Genomic DNA, 6,165 nt, shown 5'->3' on the forward strand with positions numbered 1-6,165 from the left:
TCCATTTTATGATGGTTCATACAAGTCCTCTTCCCTCTTATATCTTGTATCATGGTTTGAGGAGTGCAAATGGGGGAGGGGGAAGAGTCACCAAATGTCCCCCCACTCTAATCCCCAGTGTATCTATAACTCTCACTCTCACGGAAATTATATAATGTAGTGGGCAGAGCTAAAGAGTTTAAAATTATAGTTCTTGAAATACATGATCTAATGGATATCCTGTTTTTTGTAATTCTGTTCTCTTGCAGACTTTTAGTGAAACTGCCAGATTTAGCAAATCATATTATGAAAGTGAAGGTTTATATTGATAAGTAAGTGATCAACAATAATACTTTTGTAATGTAAATGTGTATCCTAATCTTCTATTGAATAACTTTTGTCTGATTCTCTTTGGATTAAGAGATCTGAAATGTCCAGACAGTTGGTATGACTCACCAGTACAATGCTTTTACAAGGAAAAAGCAATCCCATCAGTTGCTTCTTCTCTTGTATCTTGATGGTGAAGCATTGAGCTGACATAAAACAATCAAAAGGGCTGGCAGCACTTTGCTGTAATGTTTGGGTGTAATTAATTTGGGTTTGTATCTCTCTGGAAGTGGGAGTCCCTTACTGTTGGGAGAAAAACCACAAGACCAGGCTACCACTTCTTTGTTGTGGTTCTGTTCGCCGAGCTGGAGGTTTTTGTTGCAAACGTTTCGTCCCCTGGCTAGGTGACATCATCAGTGCTTGGGAGCCTCCTGCGAAGCGTTTCTTTGATGTTTCCTCCGGTGTTTATAGTGACAACCGGAAGCGGCAGGGACAGACCACTATAAACACCGGAGGAAACATCAAAGAAGCGCTTTGCAGGAGGCTCCCAAGCACTGATGATGTCGCCTAGCCAGGGGACGAAACGTTTGCAACAAAAACTTCCAGCTCGGCGAACAGAATCACAACAACAAGCACCCGAGCTACAAATCTTCACACAAACTTTGAACAGAGAAGGTGGCAGCCACCAAAGTCTATTTATTAGGCACTCCATCAATGCTTATTCTGTTCAGCAGGACTTGTGCTACTTTGGAAACATCACTGTGCATACTACCTACATAGACAGAGTAGGACCGGGGTCACAGCCTTAGAGATGGGGAAGACCTTTTAGAATAGAGATAATGAGAAACTTCTTCAGCCAGAGCAGTGAATCTACAGAACTCATTGCCATAGAAGGCTGAGGAGGCCAGTTCATTGAGTATTTTAAAACAGAGACAGATTGGTTCTTGTTTGTCAAGGGAAATCAAAAGGTTAAAAGGGAGAAGGCAGGAAATGGATTAAGAAACTTATCAGCCATGATTGAATGGCAGAGCAGTCTCGACAGCCAAATAGCCCAATTTCTGCTCCTATGAATCATGGTCTTATAAAGGCAGCACGTAGATAGCATGAAAACGTAGATTTCCTCAATCCATGCATTCCTTTGCAGAAAAAAATAAAAAATGATTTTGATGTATACAAGCATTCATTCAAAAGTTTTCTTAATTATCACTGAAACTTTAATAAAATCTTCAAATTATCCCATAATTAAATCTTCAGACTAAAATGCAGAATCCTGTTCAGAAACATACATCACTAAGGTCTTCACTGGCAATTCTGACAGTTGTAAATCAAGTAGCACCACATAACTGATATATAACAATGCTACAATTTAGAAGCAATGTTGAGTTGGTTTTTAAAAAAAAACTTAAGTGAGCTGGTCATGGAGTCTCTGCATGACAGGAAATACAGAGCGTCTGCTTGAAATCTCACTCTGAGCCCAGTGACAGCTCTTTAAACTATCCACATAACTCCACCTTCTCCTCAGCCATCAGACTCCGGAAAGTTCGGTTGCTCTCGATGTCCACAAACACCCCCAACTCAGTTACTACCATCACCGCCCCCACCCCCACTCAAATCCCTCTTCAAATCAACCCTCCAAACTTTATAATGTTCCCCCCCCCGCCCCCCCAGATCATTTCAACAACTGATGCCCATCGCACTGGGACGGAGCTGAAACTACAACCACATACAAACATTGAGCAACACGTACACACACACGTAGTACAAAAAGCCCGAAATCTGAAAAACACCACTCCTGCAATTTAAAAAAAAAACACATACAAAAATCCTGCAGAGTCAAAAATGGGAGGAAAAAGCAGTCACTAAAACCTGCCCGTCAAAATGTAAAAGGCACCAACACAAGCTCAGAGAGAGGGCGAGATAGAAACTTTGACACCGTTTAATCCAAAACTTACTCAAGCTGACGGGCTGCTGGTGGGGCAGGGTTCCACAATTTATATTAGAGGGGAACAAAAAAAAAACAAATTTTAACTCAATGTAAAAGTGAAACCCGCAGCGTGTAGCAAACGTGCAGAAATAACGGGTTTGGGCTTCCCCACAGCTCTTTTTTTTTCCACCCCCTTAAAATTGTTTTTTTTTAAAAAAAGTGTGAGAAATTCAGCCGCTGACTACTTTATGGACTAGAATACGTGAATGTGGCCGTTTTATTAATTTCTAATTTTTAAAAAAAAAAGCCCTCGTGAGAACCAACCGCCCAGAGAGCTCGCGCTTCAAGTCCAATTTTCACTCAAACAGGGCCCGGTGCCCCCGCGTTGTCTCTTACCTGGATTTTCTCCGGGTTTTTAAAAAAATGTTTTAAAAGTACTCCGCCCGTGCCGTTCCTCGCTTACGACTTTACAAACTGTTGTTTTAATGTGTGTCCACCTTTCCTCCGTTTTGTTATTTTATGTCTGTCGCTCGCGCTCCCCTCGCTCGAGCCCTCGGCCCCGCTCGCACTGACGCACTCCAGCCGCCTCCCTCCCACTTCCGCCTCTCCCCGTTGACAGACGCTCCCTCGCAGCAGCTGGCCGAGGGAGCGTCCCCCAATCGCGACTTGCCTCCACGGGCGCAAAGCGGGGCGCTCGCTCCAGGTTCCGCGCAAGATTTGCAGGCGGAGCTGGTGGTTCTGTCTCGTCACTCTGCGCTAACCAATTTGATTTGGAAGCACAAGCTTTCAGAGCGCCGCTCCTTCATCAAGGTAGCTTCTGGGGCAGGACCAGAGGGCACAGAATTTGTAGTAAAAGATTCCTGATTAGATTCCCTACAGTGTGGAAACAGGCCCTTCGGCCCAACGAGTCCACACCGACCCTCCGAAGAGCAACCCACCCCCCTCTGACTAATGCACCTAACACTATGGGCAATTTAACATGGGCAGTTTAACATGGCCAATTCACCTGGACTGTTCATCTTTGGACTCTGGGAGGAAACCCACACAGACACAGGGAGAATGTGCAAACTCCACAGTCACCCAAGGATGGAATTGAACCTAGGATCTCTGGTGCTGTGAGGCAGCAGTGCTAACCACTGAGCGACAGTCCCACCCCAATGTTTGCTTCATCTTGATATTTTGAATGCAATAATGCCTTAACGAATGTAATTTAACAAAGCACCCGTTCCCTGACTGGGAATTGAACCCAGGCCGTGGCAGTGAATGTGCCAAATACTAACCCCTAGACCACCAGGAAGTGTTATGAACACTTTTGCCCAAAACGTCAATTCACCTGCTCCTCGAATGTTGCCTGACCTGCTGTGCTTTTCCAGCAGCACACTCTATATTTCTGATCTCCAGCATCTGCAGTCTTCAACTTTCTCCTGATTTTTAACGTTCTCCACCCCAGTTCAACATCAGCACCTCCACATCATGATCACCATGTTAGGTAACATCATCAGTGTTACTCTTTTTTATGTTTTTTAAATAAAAAGATTTTTAAAATCTGTTCAGTCGTGTCATGGCAGGCAAATGGGAATCGCTAGAGAAATTTAGCGAGTCTGGCAGCATCTGTGGAGAGACAATGTAGAGTCCAGTATTTAGAAGCAAATTACTACAGATACTGGAATCTGTGCTAGAAATAAAAACATGCTAGAGATCATCTAGTCTTGAAATGTTAGCTTGCTTCCTCTCCATGAATGCTGCCTGACATGCTGTGACATTTGTTGCGTTTAGTCAAGTGTTAAAGTCCAGTGACATTCTTTCACGTCTGATGCTACCAGACTTGCTGACTTTCCTCCAGTAATTTCTAATTCAGAGTTCCAGCATCTGCAATCCTTTGTTTCATTTTATTTTCTAAGCAATCTGTTCAGAGATGTAATTACACAACTCTGGAGCAGGTGGAACCTGAGTCAAGGCCTACTGGTCCAGAAATAGAGACATTACCACAACACCACAGTAGCCTGGGCACTTCAGGGGCTAGGTTATGGGGAAAGATTGTACCATTTAGGCCTGTTTTCTCCAGAATTTAGAAATTAAGGGTTGATCTGATTGAAGCCTTCAAGACATTAATAGGAAAGACACGATAAAAATAAACTTCTGTTTGATTCTTCAATACCATGATATCCAGGTACAGTTTGTCATGGTAAAAGGGAAAACATAAGCATTGCTGCATCAGATAAAAGCTAAAACAAAAACAGAAATTGCTAGAGAAACTCAGCAGGTCTGGCAGTGCCAGTGAAGAGAAAAAAGAGTTAATGTTTTGGGTCCAGTACCATCTTCAGAACTGCCAGACCTGCTAAGTTTTCTAGCAATTTATGTTTTTGTTTTGGATTTCCAGCATCTGCACTTTTTTTTGTAAGGATAACTTATTTCCACGGATTGGAGATTCTAAAACCAAGGGGCAGAATCCGTAAAATAGGACTAGACCATTCAGGAGAGATGCTAAGGAACACTTACACATGAAAAGGGTAATAGAAGTTTTGTAACTGTCTTCCACAAATGGCAGATACTGCTAGATCAGTTGTTAAATATAAATCAGACACAGATAAATTTTTGTTCAGTCACAATATTAAGGGATATGGGCCAAAGACAGGTATATAGAGTTAGGTGATAGATCAGTCATGATCTCATTGAACGGTGGAACAGGCTCAAGGGGATGAATGGCCTACTTCTTTTCCCATGTTCCTAGACGCTGCAAAAGAAAAATTAAATTTAGGCTAAAGATAGCCCCCAGTTGCATTTAAAGTGAGCTGCTGACTTGACTAATTTAAGAATTGCACTTCAAAGTCAACTACACCACTGCAGGTCTGGAGTGAGAGACTCGGTAAAGATATGTAACAGGATTTATTTTTAAATCAATCTGTTGAGACATGCCTCCATTACAGGTAAGACTTGGACTGCTCAGGGGCACTACCACCTACATTCCCTCTAACCTTTTCTGGAACTGTGTAGCCCTCTGAGGTCCCTGTTCTGCAGCAACTTCCCAAACTGTACGGCCATTTTTCCACGCCCCAATCAACAAGTAAACAGGTGGCTCAATGGTTAGCACTGCTGCCTCATCACGCCAGGGACCTGAATTCGATTCCCACCTCAGATAACTGTCTATGTGGAGTTTATACATTCTCCCTGTGTCTGCTTGGGTTTCTTCAGGGTGGAAGTAGGAGAAAGTGAGGACTGCAGATGCTGGAGACCAGAGTTGAAAAGTGTGGTGCTGGAAAAGCACAGCAGGCCAGGCAGCATCCAAGGAGCAGAGGTGAAAATGTGTTGCTGGAAAAGCGCAGCAGGTCAGGCAGCATCCAGGGAACAGGAGAATCGACGTTTCGGGCATAAGCCCTTCTTCAGGAATGAGGCTGGTGTGCCAAGCGGGCTGAGATAAAAGGCGGGGGGTGGGGGGGAGGAATTTGGGGGGGGGCACTGGGAATACGATAGGTGGAAGGAGGTGAGGGTGAGGGTGATAGGCCGGAGAGGGGGTAGGGGCGGAGAGGTCGGGAAGAAGATTCCCTCCCCACCCCTATCAGCGTTCCGGAGGACGTGGTCGACGATGCTCTCCACCACATCTCCTCCACTTCCCACACCTCCACCCTTGAACCCCGCCTCTCCACTCGCTACCAGAACAGAATCCCACTGGTCCTCACCTTCCACCCCACCAACCTCTGGATACATCGTATCATCCTCCGTCATTTCTGCCACCTCCAAACAGACCCAACCACCAGGGATATATTTCCCTCCCCACTCCTATCAGCATTCCGGAGAGATCACTCCCTCCGCAACTCCCTCGTCAGGTCCACACCCCCCACCAATCCAACCTCCACTCCCGGCACCTTCCCCTGCAACCGCAAGAAGTGAAAAACCTGCGCCCACACCTCCCCCCTCACCTCCCTCCAAGGCCCCAA

At 45.0% G+C, this 6,165-nt stretch overlaps 1 protein-coding gene across 3 annotated transcripts in view; it reads right to left on the reverse strand.

Moving 5' to 3' along the window:
* Window positions 1–2,823, reverse strand: part of stat5a (signal transducer and activator of transcription 5a) — a 144,463-nt gene extending 141,640 nt beyond the window's left edge. For all 3 annotated transcript variants that reach the window (XM_043674968.1, XM_043674971.1, XM_043674969.1), the window contains exon 1: window positions 2,627–2,823. The gene's annotated coding sequence lies outside the window, so the exon portion shown is untranslated. The remainder of the gene's footprint in view (window positions 1–2,626) is intronic.
* Between the last annotated feature and the right edge of the window lie 3,342 nt (window positions 2,824–6,165).

This window comes from Chiloscyllium plagiosum, chromosome 33 (genome assembly GCF_004010195.1).
Source record: "Chiloscyllium plagiosum isolate BGI_BamShark_2017 chromosome 33, ASM401019v2, whole genome shotgun sequence".
NCBI lineage: Eukaryota > Metazoa > Chordata > Chondrichthyes > Orectolobiformes > Hemiscylliidae > Chiloscyllium > Chiloscyllium plagiosum.